At 40.2% G+C, this 27,139-nt stretch overlaps 1 protein-coding gene and 2 pseudogenes across 8 annotated transcripts in view; 1 reads left to right on the forward strand and 2 right to left on the reverse strand.

Annotated features, from left to right (window-relative positions):
• The window catches only part of SLC6A16 (solute carrier family 6 member 16), a 61,298-nt gene that overhangs the window by 19,389 nt on the left and 14,770 nt on the right, over window positions 1-27,139 (reverse strand). Inside the window, exon 1 of one of the 8 annotated variants that reach the window (XM_047837225.1) lies at window positions 15,077-15,151. The exons of the other annotated variants lie outside the window; for them this stretch is intronic. The gene's annotated coding sequence lies outside the window, so the exon portion shown is untranslated. Of the gene's footprint in view, window positions 1-15,076; window positions 15,152-27,139 lie in introns of those variants that run through there. 8 annotated transcript variants of the gene reach the window in all.
• On the forward strand, window positions 5,720-6,030 carry LOC125153743 (U6 snRNA-associated Sm-like protein LSm3; annotated as a pseudogene).
• On the reverse strand, window positions 17,010-26,944 carry LOC125152587 (orphan sodium- and chloride-dependent neurotransmitter transporter NTT5-like; annotated as a pseudogene).

Here is a 27,139-nt window from a genome sequence, read left to right on the forward strand (position 1 = left end):
GTCTTCATACTATACAAAGCAGACTTCAGAAATTAAAAAAGAAAATTCACCAGAGTCAATTCACCAAGGAGACAAAACAATCCTGAATGTATATATACATAAAATATTGCTCCAAATACATGAAGCAAAAAATAATAGAGATGATAGGAGAAATAGAGAACCCACTATTACACTTTGAAACTTCATCATTCCTGTCTAATTCACAGAACAAGCAGACAGAAAATCAACAAGAAGAGAGAAGACCTAAATAACATTATCACCCAACATAATCTAAGTTGCATCTCTAGAATACTCCAACAGCAGAAAACACATTTTCAAATGAATGCAGCAATCTGCCAAGAGACATCATATCCTGGCCCACAAAACAAGCCATAACAATTTAAAAAAATAAAATCACACACAGTATGTTCTCTGGCCATAACAGAATTAAACGAGGAATAAAAAACAAAGACACCTTGAGGGGGTGTCAGTCGGTTGCGTGTCTGACTCTTAATGTCTGCTCAGGTCATGATCTCACGGTTCATGAGATCAAGTTCCACCTCCAGCTCTGTACTGACAGCGTGCAGCCTGCTTGGGATTCTCTCTCTCTCTCTCTCTCTCTCTCTCTCTCTCTCTCTCTCTCTTTCTCTCTCTTTCTGTCTCTCTGCCCCTTCCCTTCTCATGTTCTCTCTCTCTCAAAAATAAATAAACATTTAAAAAATAAAAAAACAAAAAACAGGGCACTTGGATGGCTCAGTCAGTTTAGCGTCTAACTTTGGCTCAGATCATGATCTCGAAGTTCATGAGTTCCAGCCCAGTGTCAGGCTCTCTGCTATCAGCACAGAGCCCCGCTTCAGATCCTCTGTCCCCCTCTCTCACTGCCCCTCCCCCGCTTGCACACTTTCTCTCTCAAAAATTAAAAAAAAAACATTAAAACACACACACACACACACACACACACACACACACAACAAAAAAGCAAAGATACCTCAAGACCCCCACATGTCTGAAAATTAAACAACACTCTTAAAAATAACCTATGTGTCAAAGAGGAATTATTAAGGGAAACTGGCAAACATTATGCACTAAACAAAAATAAAAATATAACATGTTAAATTTCTGTGTTGTAATTAAAACAGTGTTTGAAAGGAAACTTATATCACTAAATGCTTATATTGAAAAAGAAAAAAAGGAGAAATTAAGACACTCGCAGATAAACAAAAACTGAAAGAATTCATTACCACTAGAACTGCCTACAAGAAATTTCATGAGAGATTTGCAGGGTGAAATGAAAGATACTAACTATATGTTAACTTGAGCCATATGAAAAAATAAAGATCTCAAAAAATATAAATTATAGGTGATTATAAAAGCTATTATTATTATAACAACAGTTTGTAACTCTACTTTTTATTTTCTACATGAAAGACATGATTTCAAGAAGCCAATACATTTAAACATTTTTTTAATGTTTATTTATTGTTTTGAGAGAGACCGACAGAGTACAAGCAGGAGAGGGACAGAGAAAGAGGTAGAAGAGAGAATCCCAAGCAGACTTCGTGCTGTCAGTGCAGAGCCTAACATGGGGCTCAAACTCATGAACCGTGTGAGATCAGACCTGAGCTGAAATCAAGAGCAGACCCTTAACTTACTGAGCCACCCAGGAGCCCCAAGAAACCAAAAGATTTTTAAAAATTGCAATGGACAGATATTCTAAGCAGAAAACCAACAAGGAAACAATGGCTTTGAATGACATACTGGACCAGATGGACTTAACAGATATATTCAGAACATTTCACCCTAAAACAGCACAATATACATTCTTTTTTCTTCTAATGTTTATTTTCTTTTTGGGAGAGCGAGAGACAGAGTGCAAGCTGCGAGCTGGGGAGGGGCAGAGAGAGGGAGACAAAGAATCTGAAGCAGGCTCCAGACTCTGAGCTGTCAGCACAGAGCTTGATGCGGGGCTTGAACCCCTGAGTCCTGAGATCATGACCTGAACTGAAGTCGGACGCTCAGCCGACTGAGCCACCCAGGTGCCCTACTGTGTGCACATATTCTCCAGAACAGATCACATACTTGGTCACAAATCAGCCCTCAACACGTACAAAAAGATAAAGATCATACCATGCACATTTTCAGATTATAACACTATGAAACTTGAAGTCAAACGAGAAAAAAGTTGGAAAGTCATGTCATGACAAAGCCATGTCAAATACATGGGGGTTAAAAAACACCCCACTAAAGAATGAATGGGTTAACCAGGAGATAAAGAAGAAATAAAAAAATACATGGAAGCCAATGACATAACAGTCCAAACTCTTTGGGATGCAGCAAAGGCAGTCCTAAGAGGAAAGTATATTGCAATTCAGGCCTATCTCAAGAAGCAAGAAAGGTCCCAAATAAACAGCCTAACCTTACACCTAAAGGAGCTAGAAAAGGAACAGCAAATAAAGCCTAAAACCAGCAGAAAAAGGAAAATAATAAAGATGAGCGGAGAAATAAACAATATAGAAACAAACAAAAAACCGGTAGAACAGATCAACAAAACTAAGAGCTGGTTCATTTTTAAAAATGTAAATTAATCTATGGGTGCCTGGGTGGCTCAGTTGGTTAAGCATCCGACTCTTGATTTTGGCTTAGGACACGATCTGAAGGTTTGTGGGATCAAGCCCCACATCAGGCTCTGTGCTGACAGCACAGGGCCTGCTTGGGATTTTCTCTCTCCTCTCTCTCTGTACCTCCCCTACTCTATCTCTCTCAAAATAAATAAATATTTTTTTAAAATATTAGTCTAAAATCTCGTATTATTGCAACTTATGTTTGTAACTCCACATTTGGTTTTCTATATAAATTAAGATACTAGTGCATTGAGATGAATTATTAGTTTGTGTTTTGGGGCACACAATATATAAAGATGTATTCTGTGACATCATCAACCAAAAAGAGTGGTGATGGAGCTATAAACAGGCAGTTTTTGTATGTTATTGAAGTTAAGCTGGTAGGAATTCAAATTAGAATGTTATAACTTCAGGATGTTATATGTAAATACCATGGTATCCATAAAGAAAATAGCTATAAAATATACAGAAAATAAAATGAGAAAGGAATTTTAACATTTCACTACAAAAAAAAAAAAATAATTAAACACCAAAGAAGACAGGAAGAAGGAAATAAGCATGAGGGCAAGGGGAGCTCTAAGGTACATAGAAAACAAATAGCAAAATGATAGCATTAAATCTCCCCTTATCAGTAATTACTTTAAATGTAAATGGGTTAAATTATCTAATCAAAAGGCATATTTTCAGAATGCATAAAAACACATCCAATTATACTATGTCTACAAGAAACTCATTTTAGATCCAAAGACACAAATAGATTGAAAGAATGGAAAAAGATATGCCATAAAATATAGCAGCCAAAAGAGAGCAGGGGTGGCTATACTAATATCAGAAAAAACAGACTTTAAATGGAAAAATTTTACAAGAGACAAAGGAAGACATTGTATATTAATAAAAGGTTCAATACAGCAAGAATATGTAACAATTATAAGTATTTGCACACCTAATTACAGACCATAAATGTAGATAGAACTAAAAGAAGAAATAGTTCTACAATAACAACTGGAGACTTCCATACCCCATTCTCAATAATGGACAGGATTACCATCTGGAAACAGAGATCTTAACACAATAAACCAACTAGATCTAACAGACACAAACAGAATACTACCTACAACAGCATATGTATTCTTCTCAAGAGCACGTGGAACATTTTCCAGTATAGATCATATGTTAGGCCACAAATTAAGTTTCAACAGATTTTAAGAGACAGTTATATAAAGTGTCTTTTCTGACCACAAAGGGATGAAGTTAGACATCAATAACAAAAGTAAAACTGGAAAATACACAAAATTGTGGAAATTAAAAAACATACTCTTAAACAATAAGTGGATCAAAGAAGAAATCACAAGGAAAACTATAAAATACTTAGAGGTGAATAAAAATAAAAGCACAACATACCAAAAGTTATGGCATACAATGAAAGCAGTATGAAGGAGGATATTTATAGTTGTAAATGCCCACATTAACAAACAAGAAAGATCTCAAATCAACAACCTAACTTTACAACTTAAAGAACTACAAAAGAAGAACAAATTAAACCCAAAGCTTGCAGAAAGAAGGAAATACTAAAGATCAGACCAGAGATAAATGAAATAGAGAATAGAAAAGTAGAGAAAATCAATGAAACTGAAGGTTGGTTCTTTGAAAAGATCAACAAAATTGACAAACCTTTAGCTAGATGGATTAAGGAAAACAAGCGAGAAGATTCAAATTACTAACATCAGAAATTAAAGTGGGGACACAACTTATTCTATGGAAATCCTATTTATGGAAATAAAAAGGATTATGAGAGTATCATGAACAATTACATACCAACAAACTATATAACCTAGGTGAAATGGACAAATTCCTGGAAACACAAAACCACCAAAACGTATTCACAAAGAAACAGAAAATCTGACTAGATGTAACTAGTAAGAAGACTGAATCACTAATAAAAAATCTTTCAAGGAGCGCCTGGGTGGCTCAGTTGGTTGAGCATGTTGAGCATCCGACTCTTGACTTCAGCTCAGGTCATGATCCCAGAGTTGTGGGATCAAGCCCCAAATAGGGATTCATGTTGAGTGTGGAGCTTTTCTCTCTCTCTTTCTCTCTCTCTCTCTCTTTCTCTCTCTCTCTCTCTCTCTCTCTTTCTGCCCCTCTCCCCCGTTCACACATACTCTCCCCCTGTCTCTCTAAAAAAAAACAAAACAAAAAAAAGTCTTTCAAAAAAAAAATCTTAAAACAACAAGCCCTGGACCTGATGGTTTCGCTGATGAAATATATCAAATATTTATTTTTTAATTTTTTAATTTATTTTTTTAGAGAGAGGGAGTGAGAGCATGAGGAGAGAGAGAGAGAGAGAGAGAGAGAGAGAGAGAGAGAATCTTAAGCAGGTCCCACACCCAGTGTGGAGCCCAACACTCGATTTCATGACTCTGAGATCATGACCTGAGCCAAAATCAAGAGTGCAATGTTTAACTGACTGAGTCACCCAGGCACCCCAATAAACCAAACATTTAAAGAAAAACTAGTATTTATCTTTCTCAAAGTTTTCCCAAAAACTGAAGAGAAGGAAATAATTTCTAACTCATTTTATGAGGTCAACATTATCATGATACCAAACCCAAACAAAAATATTACAAGAAAAGAAAACTACAGACCAATATCCCTGATTAATATAGACACAAAAGCCTTCAATAAAATATGAGCAAACTGAACTCAGCAGCATACTGAAAGGATAATACACCATGACAAGGAGAGATTTATTCCTGGAACACAATGATGATTCAACACTAACAGAATGAAAGCTAAAAATCATGATCATCTCAATAGGTGCATAAAAAGAATTTAACAAAATTCAACATTATTTCATAAAATATTCAACAAACTAGTAACAGAAGGCAACTACCTCAACATAATAAAAGTCATATATGAAAAACCTGTAGTAAACATTACTGGTGAAAGACTGAAGGCTTTCCTACTAAGATCAGGAACATGGCAAGGATGCTCACTTTCGCCATTCTATTCTATTCATTCTTTTTACCATTCTACTCACCACAGTACTGGAAGTTCTGGCCAGAGCACTTAGGCAAGAAGTAAAAGGCATCCAGGGGAAAGGGTTCAGGGTTTGAAACATGGCAGACGATGTAGACCATCAACAAACTACCAGCACTTGTAGAAGAGCCCTGGATCTCATCAGGCTTGGCCTTGATGAGTGAATTTATATGAAAATGAGAAACAACAGAGAGTTTCAAGGAAGACCACATGTTTATGATCAGGATGTAAATACAATGTTGAGAGATGTGGAAGAAACTGTGATTACCATAGAAATTGATGAGGAAACATACAAAGATATGTGTGTATGTATATACACAAAATGGAATATTCTGATGCTCTTTGTCCCAGGAGATGTTGTACTAGTTGCCCTCCATTAAGAATTGGCTGAAACAGGGGTGCCTGGGTGGCTCAATAGGTTAAGCGGCTGACTTCGGCTCAGGTGATGATCTCACAGTTTGTGGGTTCAAGCCCCGCATCGGGGTTTGGTCTGACAGCTCAGAGCCTGGAGCCTGCTTCAGATTGTGTCTCCCTCTCTCTGCCCCTCCCCACTCTCACTCTGTCTCTCAAAAATAAATAATAAACATAAAGTTTTTTTTAAAAGAATTGGCTGAAACAAAGAATTTATCACGTATGGAATATGGAAGACTTTGTACGATTGCCTCTTTAAATGTAGAAGACATTCAAAAGAGAAACCTGTGTAAATTTTGATATTAAGAAATGACCAAGGATCCTTCCACTCCTGAAATGAGTTGATTTGCAGATAACTCAAAAATTCTTACACTAAAGTGCATTCAATTTTTTTCCAACCCTTTCAATAAACATGATCACCCAAAAATAAATAAATAAATAATTTAAAAAGCCATCCAAACTGTAAGGGAAGTAGTAACGTTATCTCTGTTCATAGATGGTATGATATTTTATGTTCAAAATCTAATGATTTTATTAAAAAAAGTTTAATAAATGAACTCAGCAAAGTAGCAGGATACAAAGTCAACACTCAAAAATCAGTTGCATTTCTGTATACAGACAAGTAATAATCTGAAAAGGAAATTATGAAAACAATTCTATTTACTATAGCATCAAAAAGAATAAAATATTTAGAAATTAACACAATAGGAAGTGAAACACTTATCCAATGAAAATTATAAAATATTGCTGAATGAAATTAAAGAAGACATAAATAAAGAGAAACATCTCATATTCAAGAACTGGAAGACAATGTTTTTAAGATGTTAATACTATCCAAAGTAATCTACAGATTTAATGCAGTCCCTATCAAAATCCCAGTGACTTTTTTTTTTTTATTTTTTTTTTCAACGTTTTTTATTTATTTTTCGGACAGAGAGAGACAGAGCATGAACGGGAGAGGGGCAGAGAGAGAGGGAGACACAGAATCGGAAACAGGCTCCAGGCTCCGAGCCATCAGCCCAGAGCCTGACGCGGGGCTCGAACTCACGGACCGCGAGATCGTGACCTGGCTGAAGTCGGACGCTTAACCGACTGCGCCACCCAGGCGCCCCCCCCAGTGACTTTTTAAAAATAGAAATTTTAATTTCCATCCTAAAATTTCTATGGAATCTCAAGGGATCTTGAACAGCCAAACAATCTTAAAAAGGAAGAACAAAGAGGCATCTGCATGATCTTGCGGTTTGTGAGTTCGAGCCCTACATCAAGCTCTGTGCTGACAGCTCAGAGCCTGGAGTCTGCTTTGGATCCTGTGTCTCCCTCTCTCTCTGCCCCTCCCCTGCTCATGCTTTGTCTCTCTCTCTCATAAATAAAAATAAAAATAATTTAATTTAATTTTTAAAAAAAGAAGAAAAAAGATGAAGGACTCATACTTTCTGATTTCAAAACTTAGTACACAAAGCTACAGTAATCAAAACACTGTGGTACTGGCATAAAGACAGACATATAAACCAATAAAATAGAATGGAGAGCTCTTTGCATACACGGTCAAATGATTTTTGACAATGGCACCAAGACCATCTGATAGGAAAAGAATAGTCTTTCCAACAAATGGTGCTGGGAAAACTGGATATCTGCGTGCAAAATAATGAAGTTGGACCCTTATCTAATACCACATATGAAAATTAATTCAGGGGCGCCTGGGTGGCGCAGTCGGTTAAGCGTCCGACTTCAGCCAGGTCACGATCTCGCGGTCCGGGAGTTCGAGCCCCGCGTCAGGCTCTGGGCTGATGGCTCGGAGCCTGGAGCCTGTTTCCGATTCTGTGTCTCCCTCTCTCTCTGCCCCTCCCCCGTTCATGCTCTGTCTCTCTCTGTCCCCAAAATAAATAAACGTTGAAAAAAAAAAAATTAAAAAAAAAAAAAAAAAAGAAAATTAATTCAAAAAGGATCAAAGAGGGGCGCCTGGGTGGTGCAGTCAGTTAAGCATCCGACTTCAGCCAGGTCACGATCTCACGGTCCGTGAGTTCGAGCCCCGCGTTGGGCTCTGGGCTGACGGCTCGGAGCCTGGAGCCTGTTTCGGATTCTGTGTCTCCCTCTCTCTCTGCCCCTCCCCCGTTCATGCTCTGTCTCTCTCTGTCCCAAAAATAAATAAACGTTGAAAAAAAAAATGAAAAAAAAAAAAAAAGGATCAAAGACCTAAATATAAGACCTCAAGCTGTAAAACTATTAGAAAAAAACATAGAGAAAAATCTTCATGACATTGGATTTGGCAATATTTCTTGGATATGACACCAAAGGCACAGGCAACAAAAAAACATATAAATAAGTTAGATATCATGAAAAAATGTTCCAATTCACTTATCAAAAGATAATGCCAACAGAGTCAAAATGAAACCCATAGAATAAAAGAAAATACTTGCGAAATCATATATCTGATGTGGGATTCATATCCAGAATATATACAGAATTCTACAATCTGATTCAAAAATGGGCAAAGGACTATGGTGAGACACTATCTCACACTCATTAATATGTCTAGTGTACAAAAAAGAAAAGAAAAAAAGGAAAAAAGAAAAGAACAAGTATTGGTGGGGATGTGGAGAAACTGGAACCCCTATGCTCTGTTGGTGGCTGAAAAATGGTACAGCTGCTGTGCAGAAAACAGTATGGCAATTCCTCAGAAAATTAAAAACACAGTTACTATATGATTTAGCATTTACACTTCCGGCAATATACTCAAAATCAGGGTCTCAAAGATATTTCTCTACAGCCATGTTCACAGCAGCATTATTCACAATAGCTACAATATGTAAGCCATCCAAGTGTCCACTGAGGGATAAATGGATAAGCAAAATGCAGTATATCAATGTAATGGGATATTATACAGCCTTAAAAAATTAGGAAATTCTGACATATGCTACAACATGGATGAACCTTGAGGATTATACTAAGTGAAATAAGCCAGTCACAAAAAGACAAAGACTGCATGATTCTACTTATATAACGTACTTAGAATAATCAAAATCATGGAGACAAACACTAGTAGAATGGTAATTGCTAGGGACTGTGGAGGGTGGAATAATAGGGATTTATTGTGTTATGTACACAGTTTCAGTTTTACAGGATGAAGGAAATATGGAGGCAGATGGTAGTGATGGTTGTAAAAACTATTAATGTATTTAATACCACTTTAAACTGGTTAAGATGGTTTAAGTTTTATATGTATTTTAGCACAATAAGAAAATTGGAAAAAATGGAATACAAAATGGTATAGCCATAAAGAGTCACAGTTTCTTAAAAAAGTTAAACATACGCTTTCCATATAACCCAGCAGTACCACTCCTAGGTATTTTCCCAAGAAGTTTTGTTCACAAAAACCTGTATGCCAATGTTTATAGCTACTTTATTCATGATCGCCCAAACTGGGAAAAACCCACATGTCTTTCAATTACTGAATAAAAGATAAACGGTACATTCATGGAATGCAATATTAGCAGTAAAAAAAGAACAGGGAATATTGATACAATGAACAACATCCATGAATTTCATACATATTATGCAAAATGAAAGAAACCAGACTCAAAAGGCTACATACAGCATGACTGCATTTAAATGACATTCTGGGACACCCGGCTGGCTCAGTCGGTAGGGCTATGACACTTGATCTCAAGGTTGTGAGTTCGAGCCTTGTGTTGGGTGTAGAGATTACTTTAAAAAATAATAAAATAAGAATATTAAAAAATTAGTTTCTCCAAGAAATCTGTGGGATTAATTCCCCGTCTCCATTTGACAGATAAGAAAGCTAAGACGAAGGAGAGAAAGTGACTTGCTAAAGGTCATGGAACTACCTAAGGGTTTGATATAATAAACAAACACACACAGATTTCTTTGTCTCTAAATGCTATATTCTTCTTACCAGGCCAAGAAGCTGCTCAAGACAGAGACTGCAACAACACTCTACCAGTCACTGGGTCTGGGATTAGTCTTGCTGCCCTGGACACCTATACCAGTGACGGGACATGTGGACATTTCCATATTAGAGGTCTACAAACCCTACCACCCAGAGTCCTAAAACATGTTTTGCCTCAATTTGCCTGCCTAGGCTCTAGGTCCACCTGCCCTGCTCCCTAGGTGGGAACACAGGAGGATTTGTAGGTTTGGGGATGCGAAAATTGATAGAGACAATGATGAGTTCAATTTGGGAAACAATGAGTGTGAGGGCTTGTGGGCACCAACTTCTAGCTGAGAAACATCAAGAGCATCAGACCACATGACAGGAAAATATGTAAATGTAAGATCTGAGAAGCTAAGTAAAAACCCTATAATCCTGAATTTGAATTGAAAAAATAAGTATGAATTTACGATGTATTTAACCTTAGAAGACTACTTCCTAGCTCTATCTATTGAAAAGACCTAGAAACAATGAGCAATGTGGTAGCAATGAACACCCCTAGCACAAAATTGTGATCTCTAAATACTACTTCCCATCAAAAGGAACTAAGTATCCTTAGAAAAATAGCAGATTTCAGAGCTGGGTATGAAATGTACAAATTAATCCTAGACCAGAAGGTCATACCAGAAATCAAAGAAATTATTATATACTTCTGTGGTCTTGTCAAAAGGACGCAGGAGTCAAACTGAAGATGCTTCCATGTGCCAAAAATGAGATGATTTGAGCATCAATAAGAATAGTTGCAAGGGCGCCTAGGTGGCTCAGTCGGTTAAGTTGCCGACTTCAGCTCAGGTCATGATCTCATGGTTCACGGATTTGAGCCCCACGTTGAGTTCTGTACTGACAGCTCAGAGCCTGGAGCCTGCTTTGGCTTCTGTGTCTCCCTCTTTCTCTCTGCCCCTCCCCTGCTCATGCTCTGTCTCTGTCTCTCTCTCTCTCTCTCAAAAATAAATTTTAAAAAAATTTAAAAATTAAAAAAGAATAGGGGCGCCTGGGTGGCTCAGTCGGTTGAGCATCCAACTTTGGCTCAGGTCATGATCTCACAGTCTGTGAGTTTGAGCCCCGCATCGGGCTCTGTGCTGACAGCTCAGACCCTGGAGCCTGCTTCGGATTCTGTGTCTCCCTCTTTCTCTGCCCCTCCCTCACTCATGCTCGCTCTCTCTCTCTCTGTTAAAAATAAACATTAAAAAAACATTTAAAAATTAAAAAAGAATAGCTGCAATGGATGGAAATACATCAAATATATGTAAATCTATGAGTCCGGAGAGATGCTAAAAAGAAAAAACTCAGTGACCATTTTTGCAGAGTATTAGGCAAAAAATTCATTTTTTAAGCTGGCAAATGAGAGGAAAGAGTCAAAGTTCATTCTGCTTTCCTCATACAAACTGTATACCAGGGCAACAAATGTTTGGTAAAGGGAAGTTTCTCTTTCTAGAAGTATTCCAGCTAAAAAAAAAAAAAAAAAAGGAATGATAAAGCTGGAATACCACCATTTCATAATCTCTAATGAATATGTGTATCTAGACAATGACTATTCATGGCTGCTCACATGACAAAAAGAGAGAACATCCAGAGAGTTTTTGCCTCCTGACAGAAGCATATGAAACCATTCATGAAGTATTCTTGACAGAATACTGACCCTAAAACGAATCAACCTCTTGCCCTAACTACCAATTCATAAGAAAGCCAGGGAACAGAGAACATATTAAATGACACCACAGGGAGGGAAGCAGCAAATTCCAGATGGTTAGAAACTACAGGACAAATAACCCAGTTTCATCACTGAATATATTGCAGAGGGGGGAAAAGAGGGCAGGAGATCTATAGATTAAAAGATTCTTTTTTTATGAATGTAATTTATTGTCAAATTGGCTTACATACAACACCCAACGCTCATTCCAACAAGTGTCCTCCTCAATGCCCGTAACCATTTTCCCCTCTCCCCCACACTCCCAAACACCCTCAGTTTTTTCTCTGTATTTAAGAGTCTCTTTGGCACAAAATCAGATTAACCACTGGAATATATATATATATAACCAACAAAATAGATAAAGTTTAAAAGGTTCAGATTTGTTTTAAGTGATAAAAAGCTAAATAGAAGTAAAAAGTAGATAGTAATATACAAGAAGGTATATTACTTAACAGTATAGACTTAACAGTCACTAGTCACATGTAGCTCACAAGCACTTGAAATGTAGCTGGTGTGACTAAGAAAGTGACTTTTTAACTAATTTAAATATAATTTAAAAACTTCTACTTGATTCAGTTACTAGAGAACTTTTTAAGTATGTTTAGAACAACCTGGATATGTGAATCTACTTTTTCACATGTGGATTTTAGGAAATTTAAATACAGATCAAATATTTTCTGGTAAAAATTTAGTGTTCAAATTGAGATGTGCTTATTAGTTTTAAATACACACTGGATTTTGAAGACTTAGTAGAATATAAAATGTCTCAATTTTTATATTGGTCACATGTTCAAATGATGTTTTAGCAATCTTGGGTTAAATAAAACTATTTTATTAAAATTAAAAAAAAAAGAGTCTCTTCTGGTTTGCCTCCCTCTCTCAAAAGATTCTTTAAAAAAAAAAAGTTTATTTAGGGGCACCTGGGTGGCTCAGTCGGTTGAGTGTCCGACTTCGGCTCAGGTCATGATCTCAGTTCGTGAGTTTGAGCCCTGCATCAGGCTCTGTGCTGACAGCTCAGAGCCTGGAGCCTCCTTCAGATTCTGTGTCTCCCTCTCTCTCTGCTCCTCCCCTGTTCACACGCTGTCTCTCTCTCAAAAATAAACAAAGATTAAAAAAAAAATTTTTTTTTAAGTTTATTTATTGAGCAGGGAGGGGCAGAGAGAGAGTAGGAGAGAATCCCAAACAGGCTCTGTACTGTCAGCGTGCCACCTGACATGGGGCTCAGTCCCACGAACTGTGAGATCATGACCTGAGCCAAAATCAAGAGTCTGATTCTTAACCAACTGAGCCACCAAGTACCCCAAAAGATTCTTAATGGATACAGCAACAAATTACAACATACGAATTTTACTTGGATGATGATTCAAACAATCTAAAAAAGTTCTGAGACAGTCTCTCAAATAGTGAAACAGAGTTGGGACACGATCGAGCAATTCCACTCCTAAGTATCTGCCAAGAGAAAGAAAAACATATGTTCCCCCCCCCAAAATTGTACATGAATATTCATCACAGCATTATTCATAATAGCCCCAAAGTGGAAACAACCTCAAATGTCCATCAACTGGATAAATAAAATGTAGTATATCAATACAATGGAATATTCGGCGATAAAAAGAAATAAAATACTGATAATATGCTATACAGGGATGAAACTTGAATATTATGCTCTGTGAAAGCCAGTCACAAAGGACTACATGTATTGTATGATCTCATTTATATGAAATGTCCAGAATAAGCAACTCTGTTGAAACAAAAGTAGATTAGTGGTTGTCTAAGGTTGAGGTTGGAGGCTGAAGCATTTGGGGTGACAGCAAAAGGGAGGGGGGTTTCTTTTGGGGGTAATGAAATGTACTAAAATAGACTGTGGTGATGGGTACACAACCCTGCCATACTTTACAAGCCACTGAATTGTACATTTTAAATGTGTGAATTGTATGGTAGGTGAATTACATCTCAACAAAGCTGTTAAGGGGCACCTGGCTGGCTCAGTCAGTAGAGTATGTGACTCTTCATCTCCCGGTCATAAGCTGAGCCCCACCTTGGATGTAGAAATTATGTAAAAAAAAAAAAAAAAAAAAAAAAAAAAAAGGTTAAGAAGAAAGCTGTTAAAAAGGATAAAGCTACCAGAAAAAAAAAAAATATATATGTATATATATATGTATATATATGTATATGTATATATAGGCATATATATATACATATATATGCCTATATATATACATATATATATGAGACAACCAGGAAAATCTAACTACTGACTGGATATTTGATGGTATTAAAAAGTACTGTTATTTATTTTATGTGTGATAATAGTTTTGTCAGGTGTTTGTGGGGATTTTTTAAATGTTTATTTTTTATTTTTGAGAGAGTGAGCAGGGGAAGGGCAGAGAGAGGGGGACAGAGGTTCGGAAGCGAGCTCCCCACAGACAGCAGAAAGCCCTATATGGGGCTCGAACTCACAAACCAGGAGATCAGGACCTGAGCTGAAGTAGGACGCTCAACTGACAGATGCCCCTTGTCAGGTTTTGTTTTTAAAGGGTTCTTATGTTTTACAGATATGTATGGACATACCTACAGATGAAATGATAAATTTGGGATCTGCTTCAAAATAATGGGGAGGCTTTCAGTGGGAGGAGGTAAGTTGAAACCAGACTGGTCGCCAGTTGGTCACGAGATGGGTGATGAGTACAAAGGAATTCATTAAGTTATTCTTTTGCATATGTTTGAACATTTCCGAAATAGAAGGGCCAGAAGCCACAGCAAGAATCTGTATTAGGCTACCCTGACTCACCGTGTAAACCCCTCTTTCTTCTGGGTCTCCTGATGAAAATTAAGGATGACAATAGCTGTGTCTCATACCATTCTCATATAAGGTACCATACCAAGGCTCCATTTTTGTCTAATGAGGCCGAAGATTCCCAAGAGCAGTGCTAAAGAAACTGCTCATCACACGCAAGGGTGCTACGAAACTCGCCTTTCGACAGTAGGATCCCCAGAGCTATCTAGTAGAGAGGAGTCTATGATAGAAATTGGTCTATCTCTAATAGATAGGGGCTCTAATCAGGAGCCCCTACAGCAGTGTGAGATATTCGCATTGCAAACCACCTTGCAGTTAGGTACCAAAGGACATTCAACAAGTAGCTGGAGAATATAAAAATTGAGAATGGGAGGAGACACCGCAAGATCCTCATTCCACTCCTATCCGTTTATCCGGTAGGCCCCTACTTTTCAATCCCCTCCCCCACGCAGGTTCCATTCCCAAAGCTGAGAACTGGATGGGGAGGCAGAAGGGACGATGAACACCTGCGTTCCCAAAAGGAAGGCGGTTTAAAACTCAAGACTATTTGATCATGAGAAGACGACTGCCTCCGCTGATTTTCACCTTACCCAACTCAATAGCACCAAGCTTCCAGCAGACAGATCCTTTGGATGGGGGTGGGGGGTGTGGCGAAGGAAAGTAAGGGGCGGGGCTACAAGGTACAGGAGCCAACGGGTGATGACCCCGATCTTCCAAGCTTGACCAGCTAGAAACACCAGAGGTCCAGAGACTTCCGGGACCACACCTCTTCCTGTTTACCAGGCCCACCCCTCGAGTCCCACCCGCCAATGGTTAGGATGTCTGCTTTTTCTTCCTTAATCACGGAAAGTTAGGTAGAGGCAACTACCCTGTGGTAGCTGAGCAATCCGAAATACTGAGATCTCTGAGTACTTAAGGGAAACCCATTCCCTGGATCTTCGGGAATCCCAACCACCTCTACCCACAGCTCCCAATCCCAGTCGCTGACTGACCCCTATCTCCTTTGGTAAGTACGGCAGCTCAGTTGTGGACTCACCCCTCCGGAAGTTCTGAGAGACCCACTCGTCATCACCCGCTAGGCAAATTCATTTGACTTAGCCCTGTAGTAAAACCTGCCAGGTCTCCTACCATGCAGATATGGGGCCCTAGTGGGCTCAGCAATAGGTAGTTCCCTAAACCACTTGTGTTGATTCACAGTCTTGGAGCCTCTTTTTAAAAATAATTTTTAGGGGTGCATGGCTGGCTCAGTCGGTTTAGTGTCCAGCTCTTGGTTTCCGCTCAGGTCATGATCTGGTAGCTCATGAGTTCAAGTCCTGCATAAGGCTCTGTGCTGACAGTGCAGAGAGTGCTTGAGATCTTCTCTATCCCTCTCTCTCTCTGTCCCTCCCCCACTCTGTCTCTCTCTCAAAATAATAAACTTAAAAAAATAAAAATAAAATTTTTAGACTCATATATGATTACCAAGTCCCATTGACAAGTGATTAATATCCTTTCCATCTTAGCTGAAACCCCATTTCCCACGTTTCCCTTGGCTAAAGGCCAATCCCTAGACAAAGCAAGTCTAGTAGTCTAGATCTGAATTTGCAATGACAAGGATAGAGCAGGAACTCTAGGCTGGACATTTGGCTCTCAAAAGAATGGAAGACTTTTGGGAAAAAGACATTTATAGAAAAAAAAAACCGCTGACACCCAGGACTTAGTCCTGGTGGACTGATTTATTGACCAACAACATTACTCCTCCAGCTTCCTTCCAGGAGCTGGACAGATCAGTCAAGAAGCAGATTTGGTAGACATGACAAATAGTGAATATCATGGGCGTGTGTATATACTGAGGAAGGGGATGGGGAAAACACAGTGACAGTGGTAATCAGGAAGGATGGGGTCTGAGAGGGGGATGCAAAGCCAGGCCCCATGTGTCCACCAAACTATACCTCTACTTTTGGGAGTAATAGCAGTTCTGTGTCTGGGGACATCAACAGTTGCAAGTTGGTATGAGTTGCCTCTTATGCTATTTCCAGGAATGTGTGATGTCAAGTCAAATGAATGAAGTTAGGCAATCATACAACAGGTTGATCAGCAACTTGATTATCACCTCGCAGGATTTCCTACTTTTGGACCTCTTTAACGGGCGTTGGCTGGATTAAGGGTAAGGATTTGGAAGATATCATAGGCTTACCCTGGCTTGTGGGATTGAAGGGAATCCTGTGGGTGAGGCAGTATGCAAAATATGTGTGGATGGGGAGGATAACAGTGAGAAAAAGGGCAATCGTTGCAAGAAGCCCCAATGATGGGTATTGGTGAAGCACCTCTTTTGACTGTGGAAAGATGGGAAAGGGGTTCAGAACATCAAAGTTCCCAGAAAAGTGAGGACTGTAGAAGGGAAGGGTGGGATAGGAACCAGGGCAGATGACCAATGAGTCTTCAGGGAGTCAAAGAATGAGACGATAGCATCTTTAGGCCATGAGTGGATTGAAAGATCTGGCCCCCACTCTCTAGCAAGGTCTAGTGTCTAGGGAAAGAAGCTCACACTGAGTCCCAGGCCACATAGGTGATAGTCTTCAGAGACAGATGAATCAGAGTAATCACAAACAGGGCTAGCAGCACAATGGGACAGAGAAAGCACCACAGCCAATGGATGGGAGAGATGAGGGGTCCCCACATGATCGCCAAGTCTTCAAGGAACCTGGGAGGAAGGGCCACAAGACTGTGGGAGGCCTAGTCAGGCCTCACCCAGCCTTGGGGGTGGAGGGCAGCCCAACCTTAGCATTTTTCAAATATTCTACTTCATCTCCCAAACTCTGCCTCAGCTCAAGACTCATCCTCTCTTATCTTCTCCCTAGTCAGTCTTGCATCGCAACCCAAGAAAAATTTTCAAACATTTCTCTACTGCTCAAAATTGTTCATGGGTACCCAATGCCCTTGGGATAAAGGCCAAGTCCCTTTCATTCATTCCATGAATATGAAAATGTTTATGATGTGTGAGGGCCTCTTCTACATGCTGGGTATCCATACTAACCAGCTCAGACTGGAAAAGGCAGCAACACTTGACCCTCGGGGGGAAACTTTTCTTAGTTTCTTCAAGCCCATATATCCAACTCCTTTATTGCATGTTCTCAATTGCAACAAATATCCAAGTGGGGTCTTTTGGCCACGAAGGCCCTTCTCTTTGTCTTTTCTTTGGAATATTGCAATAGCACCCAACTGTTCTCCTTGCTTCACTCTTGACTCCTCATAGTCTATTCTCCACACAGCAGTCATAGGTGTTTTTTTAAATAAATCTGACGATGTCACTCCCCTGCTCAAAACCTTCCAATGCCTCTCGTGCTGCAGAAAAAAACTAAGTACTGCTATAGCTTAGAAGGTCTTCCTTGATCTCCTGTTATCTCTCTGGAACATTCTACTCCAACCTCTCCAATCTCCTTGCTCCTCAAAAATTCCAGGCATGATGCTTCCTCTTGCCTTGGTACTCAGTGTTTCCTCTACTTGGAACACTTCCTCAAAATCATGGCTCCTTCCTTCACTTCCTTCAGGAGTCTGCTCAAATGTCACCTTATCAGAGAGGCCTTCCCTGCAATCCAACCTAAATTAGCACCCACACATACTCCCATTCTTGATCATTTTACTTTACCTTTTGATTTTCTCCTGTCAATTGTCACCACCTGACATTTTTATTCATTCATCTGGTTACTGCCTGTCACCACCACTAGAATATAAATTCCTTGAGGACAGGGATGCTTGTTTTATTCAATAACCTTGGTGATTAAAACAGTGCTTGGCACATATTAAGCACTCAACAAATATGTTAAATGAATGAATAAACATGTTTCTCCGAAGGCCCTGAGGTTAAGAGTCCCTGCATCACTCTAGCTGGGTGACAACAGAAGCAACCAGAAAGGGGTCAACCTTCCCTATAGACCCAAGCTATCACCTCCTGGCCCCACAGGCCCAGCCCACAGCCGTGTTTTCAAATATGATGATGATGATGATGATGATGATGATGATGATGGGGAGGACTGTTCAGTATTCATTCAGCAGGCTGATGAAGTAGATGCCTGAAGGTCAAGTGAAGAAGAAGCCACACAGGAACATGAGCCCAAAGACAACCACTGGAGGGAACACTGGATGGGATCAAGGTCAGAAGTCTAGTTGGGTGACAAGGGCTAAGCATAGGTTATAGACCTGGGCTGGGTAAGAGTCTCAGATAAATCAGGGCCATTGGTAGGAGTAGGGCATTGGTCAGAGTACCGGTAGGCTGTTTTGTATATTTCCTGAAAGAAGAAAAGGTGTCCTGGAGTGGGGTTAGGACGCCCTGCATGATCCCTACCATGGTGCTCAGCCCCAATGTCAGCAAAAACAGGAAGAAGATAGACCAGCAGACAGACCCAGGAATGAATGACATGGTTTCAACGAAGGCCATGAATGCAAGGCTTGGGCCCTCCTTAACCTGTTGAGGGGAGAGAGAGTAGGAGTTAAAGTGTCCTTGGACTTAACAAAAAAATACAGACAAGGATACTATCTACCTTCCCTGGAAAACTCCCTAAAAGCTGTGGGTCACTGAGAAAATCAGATCTCCAAGCTGACCCTCTGACATGGAAAACCAGTCCACCTGGCATTCCCCTTGGAGGGCATTCTGCAAGTTCTAGTTCTCTGCATCATCTGGGCTGCAGGTTATCCTGGTGCTTCTGGTATGTTTTTCTGGTGCTAGCAAAAGCTGAAATTTCTGTTTCACAAAAGGCTTTGAGTAACTCCATGCCCTGCTCACCTACTTTTACTGACCTTCAAAAACTGCTTCTCTAAGTTGCAGTCACTCAAGTGGCTGAGGACAATGCTCTTGATGTGCTGGAGAAGGCTGTCCAGCCAGGAGTCAAGGCAGAGTAGTGCTATCAACCAGATTGGAAGGGGGCTGGGCCTCAAGAGGGAATTTCCCTACGGTTATCAGCTTCTCAAGCATTTCCGCATTCCTGGGGGTAAGGAGTTGAATCACACAGGACCATTTGGCCCCTCAGGAGATCGCCTCCTTTTCCCTTATCTTCTAGATAAGGAAGGGCACCACTAACCTAGCATTATTGATCCAGGCACGGTAGAGCCTGGGACGAAACCTAGAAGGTACTCACCTCCAGGATCATGAATTTATGTGAGCCTGGAGAACTTATGACCATGGGGGAAGCCCAGGAGGAGTGTTTTGCATTATCTTCACAGGAACTCTGGGATATCTGCTGCAGTGACGGGTGCCTTATTCACCACCTACCTCTTCCCTTGCTCTCTTCTTAACTAGTGGGTAAAAGGCAATCTTCTAGGCTTTGCATTACCGAATGTCAGGAAGCACCATTTACTTAGATTACCATGTACATAAAGCTGCCCTGGAGGTGAGCTAGTGAGAGAAACTGCTTCTCGGACTTTTTCATCTGAATCCTGTTGACCTATTTAGCCTTATCTTCCTCCCATGATCCTCTGAACATTTTATGCTCTAATCACGCTTAACTACTTACAATTTCAGGGCTGGCCATGCTCTTTCATGCCTAAGACCACCCTCACCCCACTACCATTCTTCACTTGACCAATTCCTACAGATCGTTAAAAATCCAATTCATTGCTCTACACGAACTGCAGTAGAAGGCTTGACACAACTTACTGCTAAGAGCAAAATGCAAGGTGCAGGCAACTAAGTATAGTTTGATCACATTTTAGAAAACAAAATATTGTATGTCCTTTTGGTAATAGGCAAGCTAAATATTTGGATCAACCTTCTCACTGTAAATAAGTTAAAAATCTGAAAAATATTTTTCATCTTCTTAATTAAAATATTGAAAAAATGAGAAATTATTATACAAAAATTGAAGTGCACACAAAAACAGTGGGGAAAGCGGACTTCCAAAGCAACTTGTTCCCAAAGGTAAAAGCCAAATACAGCACTGTACCCCTAGTTTCCAATTTTATGACTTTTAAGAAATAAAAGGAGAATGAGTGTCAGATATAAAGCACCAGAGCCTGCACAAAGTAAGAATCAGACCAGAAGGTCTTCCCCTAATCTCGCAATTCAAAGGGCTACTACACCTTCAGTATAAAAATGAACCAGAAGCTTGCACTCAACCCTTCCACAAGACAGGGAATGCCAAAGAAGGCTGCTTCAGAAATGATCAGAACAAAGGGAAATGTTTTAAAGTTGCTGACATGGGGTGCCTAAGTGGCTCAGTCGGTTAAGCACTCGACTCTTGATTTTGGCTCAGGTCATGGTCTCACAGTTCATGGGTTCGAGCCCCATGTTAGCCTCTGCACTGACAGCATGGAGACTGCTTGGGATTTTCTCTCTCTCCCTCTCTCTCTGCCCCTCCCCTAATCACATACTCTCTCTCTCTCTCTCTCTCTCTCTCTCTCTCTCTCTCAAAATAAATAAACATTAAAAAATAAAACTCCGAAAAATAAAAAATAAAAATAAAAAAATAAAACTCTGGGGGGCGCCGGGGTGACTCAGTCATGTAAGCGTCCCACTTTGGCTCAGGTCATGATCTCATAGTCTGTGAGTTCAAGCCCCTGTGTCGGGCTCTGTGCTGACATCTCAGAGCCTGGAGCCTGCTTCAGAGTCTGAAGATTCTCTCCAGCTCATTCATTCTCTCTATCTCAAAAATAAATAAACATTAAAATTTTTTAAAAAATAAAGTTCCTGACATGTTATAACCAAGTCAATCCTAGGTTGGATGTGCAGCCCAAATATTTGATCCTGGTTGTCTCAAGAACTCAAGCCAAGAACTAGGTTTCAAGTAGTCTCTTTCTAATGTCCCTATGCATCAGGCAGAAACAAAAGTCCTATTTATAGGAATATACCTTCATCCTAGGCCTTAAGAATTCCTACAAATAATGGTCAAATAAATAGGACAAAGAGACAATTAAGTACACAAAAAGAAGACACCATGAGCAATAACCATCAGAAACAACATAGTAAAAATTGACCTAAAGTTACTTCCAAATATTAGAATTGTTGAAGATTATATTTGCTGTGCTTAAATAATAAAAGACAAGCTTGGAAATATTTCAAAGGAAAAAGAGCATCTTTTCATGTGTCTGTTAGCCATCTGGATGTCTTCTTTGGAAAAGTGTCTATTCATGTCTTCTGCCCATTTAACTAGGTTGTTTGTTTTTTGGGTGTTGAGTTTGATAAGTTCTTTATAGATTTTGGATACTAACTCTTTATCAGATGGGCTAGATGGGTGATAGGTATTAAGGAGGGCACTTGTTGGGGCACCAGGGTGGCTCAAGTCAGTGAAGTGTCTGACTCTCGATTTCAGCTCAAGTCATGATCTCACAGTTCACGGGTTCGAGCCCCATGTCGAGCTTTGTGCTGATAGCTCGGACCCTGGAGCCTGCTTCGGATGCTGTGTCTCCCTCTCTCTCTGTCCCTCCCCAGCTCACTCTCTCTCTCTCTCTCAAAAATAAACATTAAAAAAAATTTTTTTAATCAAACTGAAAACTAAACATTAAAAAATCTTGAAAGAGGCAGAGAAAAATGATACACTACATATTCAGCAACAGCAATCTCAAAGACTACAAATTCCTCATCAGAAATGGAGCCCAACAGCAAACAGTACATTTTTTTAAAGTTTATTCATTTATTTTGAGAGAGAGAGTGAATGTGTGAGTAGGAGAGGGGCAAAGAGAGAGGGAGAGAGAATCCCAAGCAGGATCCGCATTGCCAGTGGCAGAGCCCAGTGTGGGGCTCAAACTCACAAACTGTGAGATCATGACCTGAGTTGAAGTCAGATGCTTAACTGACTGAGCCCCCCAGGTGCCCCTGAAGTATTAATTCTAAACAGACTGTAGAAAGTTAAGTGCACACTTTTGTTGGGTTGTCCTCTTAGTGTGTTTTAGGAGTTCTTTACATATTCTGAATATAAATGTATAGAACATATAAATTTCTCCAATACTGGGACATGCATTTTCATTATCTTCACGGGTATCTTTCAAAGAGAAAATGGTTTGACTTTTTATGGTGTCCAGTTATTGACTGTAACAAGGCCTTACATACTAAGGAGTGAAGAGAACTCTAAAGAATAGAGGAGCCACTGATCTACAGGACGGCAGGCACTACCACCAGGCCTTAGATCATCTAAGAAAAAAATTAACATGGAAAAGTGATTCCCAGGATATAGTGTTAAATGAAAAAAGGATAAAAACTAACTTCTGCATAAGAAAGAAGGGTAAAAAGGGGGGCCTGGGTGGCTCAGTCGGTTAAGCATCCGACTTTGGCTCAGGTCATGATCTCGCAGTTGTGAGTTCGAGTCCTGCATCAGGCTCTGTGCTGACAGCTCGGAGACTGGAGCCTGCTTCCGAGTCTGTGTCTCCCTCTCTCTCTGCCCACCCCATTCGTTCTCTCTCTCTCTCTCTCTCAAGAATAAACATTTAAAACAATTTCCTTAAAAAAAATTTTTTTTAACATTTATTTATTTTTGAGACAGAGAGAGACAGGGCATGAACGGGGGAGGGGCAGAGAGAGGGAGACACAGAATCTGAAACAGGCTCCAGGCTCTGAGCTGTCAGGACAAAGCCCGACGCAGGGCTCAAACTCACGGACCGTGAGATCATGACCTGAGCCCAAGTCAGACGCTTAACCAACCAAGCCACCCAGGAGCCCCAAAACAATTTCCTTTTAAATAAAAAGAAGGGTAAATAAAAATATATACATCTTTCTCTTTGTTTTTACAAACACACACAGGAAGGATAAATAAAAACATAATGAGATCGGTTTACCTATAAGGGATGGATGAGAAATGGGTTGAAGTGCTGGTGAAATTTCTGAGTGTCCCTTTGTATAATTTTCTCTTTTGAAACCATATTAACGTTTCACGTTAAAATAAAAGTTTGAGGGACATTAAAATTCCATATAAACAGAAACAAATGAACATAACTGTATTTCAAGTAAGTGACAATCATACTGAATGAAGGAAAAAGAACTAACCCAAGTAATTTAAAAAAAAAAATTTTTTTAACGTTTATTTATTTTTGAGACAGAGAGCGACAGAGCATGAACGGGGGAGGGTCAGAGAGAGAGGGAGACACAGAATCTGAAACAGGCTCCAGGCTCTGAGCTGTCAGCACAGAGCCCAATGTGGGGCTTGAACTCACAGACCGCGAGATCATGACCTGAGCTGAAGTTGGCCGCTCAACCGACTGAGCCACCCAGGCGCCCCTAACCCAAGTAATTTTGAACACAGCATTTTAACTATAAAATTCAGGATAAAGACAAAAAGTTGTCAACAAATACTGAACTCTGGGATTAGTATGTTTGTTTCCGCAATGGAATGAGCTAGCAATTCTGTAACTATTTGCTGTGCATTCTAGCATGGAGATTAAGCAAGTGTGTGTGTGTGTGTGTGTGTGTGTGTGTGTGTGTGTATGACAGTGAGACCAGCAACAAGAGATAGAAAGACCATTACAATCCTAATAATACTGTGGAAGGAAAGACCATTACAATCCTAAATACTGTGGAAGGTAACCTGGCATTATCCACTGAAGCTATATGTGGGGTAGAAACATGACCATAGTATTTTGCAGTTCCTCCCATCAAGAGGTAAAGTCTGTTTCTCCACCCCTCACATCTGGGGTGGCTTTGTGACTTCCTTTGACTAAAGAAATGTAGCAGCAACGACAATGAGAGTATTCCCATGCTTAGGCTTCAAGACACTGCTGATTCCACCTAGGTTCTCTGTGAGCTGTCATATGAGGAAGCCCAAGCTAGCCACACAGAGAGGCCTCCCGGAAAGAGCAGGCCTTGCGGACCCACCAGCTGACCAGAGCGCTCAAGCGAGCCCTGTCAACACCGCACACAGCAAAACGGTGCAGTCCCAGCTGGGCCCAGCTGAATGCAGACATGCGAGTTAACCCATGCAAGCCCAATAGAAGAACTTGCCAGCCAACCCATAGAATCTTAAGAAAAAATAAATCATTCTTGGTTTCAGCCATTTACTTTCGGAGTGATTTGTCACACGGTAACATAGAACTTGGCATCAACAATCTCACTCATAGATATATACCCTACACACATAAGCACATGTGTAGTACATCAGGAACACGTGTAAGAATGTTTAGAACAGCATTGTTTTAACAGCCCAAAACTGGAAAGCCTCTAAATGGTCAATAGTATAATGGATAAATAAATTGTGGAATGTTCACATACTGGAACATTATACAGCATTAAAAGCACAGACTATATGGATGAATCTTATGAACACACATTGAAATGAAAGAAGTAAAACACAAAAGAATACAAAGAGAATGTATATGTAAATGAACAAATTAAACTATATAAATGGACACGTTAAACTATATTGTACTTAGATATGCATATGTAGATAATAAAATATAAAAAAAAAAAACAAAGAACTAATTACCATAAAAGCCAGGACAGTGGGTGTGAGGAAAGAGTTTATAATTAGAGATACACAGAGATCTTCTATGGGTCATTCTAGTTGTTAACATGGGTGCTGTTTATTTTATAGTTATTTATTCTGCATATGTTGTTTTATGTGTGTTTTTTTTTTTTTTCAACGTTTATTTATTTTTGGGACAGAGAGAGACAGAGCATGAACGGGGGAGGAGCAGAGAGAGAGGGAGACACAGAATCGGAAACAGGCTCCAGGCTCTGAGCCATCAGCCCAGAGCCTGACGCGGGGCTCGAACTCCCGGACCGCGAGATCGTGACCTGGCTGAAGTCGGACGCTTAACCGACTGCGCCACCCAGGCGCCCCTATGTGTGTTTCTATATGTATGTAATACCTCATAATAAAATGTTTTTTAAACATTAAAAAATACCATTACAGGGGCACCTGGGTGGCTCAGTCAGTTAAGCGTCCGACTTCAGCTCAGGTCACGATCTCATGGTCTGTGAGTTCGAGCCCCGCATCAGGCTCTGGGCTGATGGCTCAGAGCCTGGAGCCTGCTTCCGATTCTGTGTTTCCCTCTCTCTCTGTCCCTTCCCAGTTCATGCTCTGTCTCTCTCTGTCCCAAAAATAAATAAACGTTAAAAAAAAAATTAAAAAAAAAATACCATTACACTCCCACCAGACTGGCAAAAATTTTAAAGTGTGACCAAGTGTAATCAAACGTGCAGAAAGTGGGATATGCAGAATTCTCAAACATCATAAGTCATTTTGGTAATGAGACAACACGCAGTAAGACTAAAGGTGTGGGCACCCTACCCAGCAATTCCATTCCTAAGTATACACCCCAGAGGACTCTTGCACATAAGCACATCAATATTCCCGGGTTAATTCTAGAAGAAAAGAGTGCTTATTTACATGGATTAGGATAGGGACAAACTCAGCTTTAGGTTTGCCTCCTCTAGGAGTCCTTCTCTGACTAGCCCAGTCAGAATTAAAGGCTCTGTCTTCTATACTCCCCATCACCCCTGTTATTAGTTATCATGAGTCTGTGACTGTCTGATTATGCAATTCCCCCACCTCCTCCCTCCGAAAACTGAAAACTCAGTGAAAGCAAGAACTGTGGTCTGATTCACCTGTCCACATCTCTGTGGTACACAAAGAGTTCTTTCTAAATGTCTGATGAGTGTTTTTGAAACTAATGCCTAAAGAATGAAAAACAAGGGGTGAGCAGACAATAAAAAATCTCGTTCTGAGAGTCCTTTTGGGGTTTAAGTGCGACAGATTGACAGAAATCCCTAAACTTAGGAGTTGAAAGTTAAGAGTGAAAACATTCAGCAAGTGGAAAGTTCTCCATATAGGTGTGCTCTTAGATGGTATCTGAGACCAGAGTAATCTTGAATGTTTGCCACTTTTAGCCTATCTCTGTGGTGGTACTCTGAAGTGGATGGCTGGCAATCTCTGAGTTTGAAGATTTCTAGGGCCAGAAAGAGGCTCTGGGCAAAATATTGTATGACAGAGATTCTACTGTCTCTGTGTTTTGCTCCATGGGACAGTAGAGACTTGCAAGTGCACCTGATGTTGCCAGCTGTGGACAGGAGTCTCTGTAGCACGTTGAAAGTCAGGGTCTCTAGGTTTTGTAGTTCCCTGGCGCTGGCACCCTCAACTAAGGGGCTGGCCTTACTTCTCACTGCAGCGGTGCGTGATGACTGTGGCCCAAAAGCCCAGGACACAGAAGTAAAAAGATGTGACCAGCAGCATGCTGAGCAGGTTGACCAGGGTCACAACGAAGGCATCAATGAGACAGCTGCTGGATGGGTACATGTGTGAGGATAAGGAGACAAGGCCAAAGCCTAGACACAAGGCAAACAAGACCCAGTTCCCTACTTCATGCCATACATCCATGTTGTACATAGTTAATATCTAAAAGGGGGAAGACAAGTACAAGGTGAAATGTCAAAGAAGGAGAGGAGAACCTTAGCAAGTATGGGGGGAAGGACACAGGGTAATAAGGGGGAAAGGATGCCCTAAAAATAGACAACAGGAGTCTGCCAAGGCCCGGTAGCAGAGTGAGGAAGATGTACTTTACCTCAGAAAGCATCAAATACTGAAAGCCAAATACTGCCCCTTAGAGCAGTAGACACAGATGAGGAAACTGAGGACGATGCAATTAAGAGACTGGTACCAAGACATACATTACCTGAATTGAGAATGGGACATATCAGGAAGCATGTACCAGTGAGGGGTCAACCAACAATCAACAGGGATCAAAAGTTCTGAGTC

The sequence above is a fragment of the Prionailurus viverrinus genome, chromosome E2 (assembly GCF_022837055.1).
Source record: "Prionailurus viverrinus isolate Anna chromosome E2, UM_Priviv_1.0, whole genome shotgun sequence".
In the NCBI taxonomy this organism is placed as follows: Eukaryota; Metazoa; Chordata; class Mammalia; order Carnivora; family Felidae; genus Prionailurus; species Prionailurus viverrinus.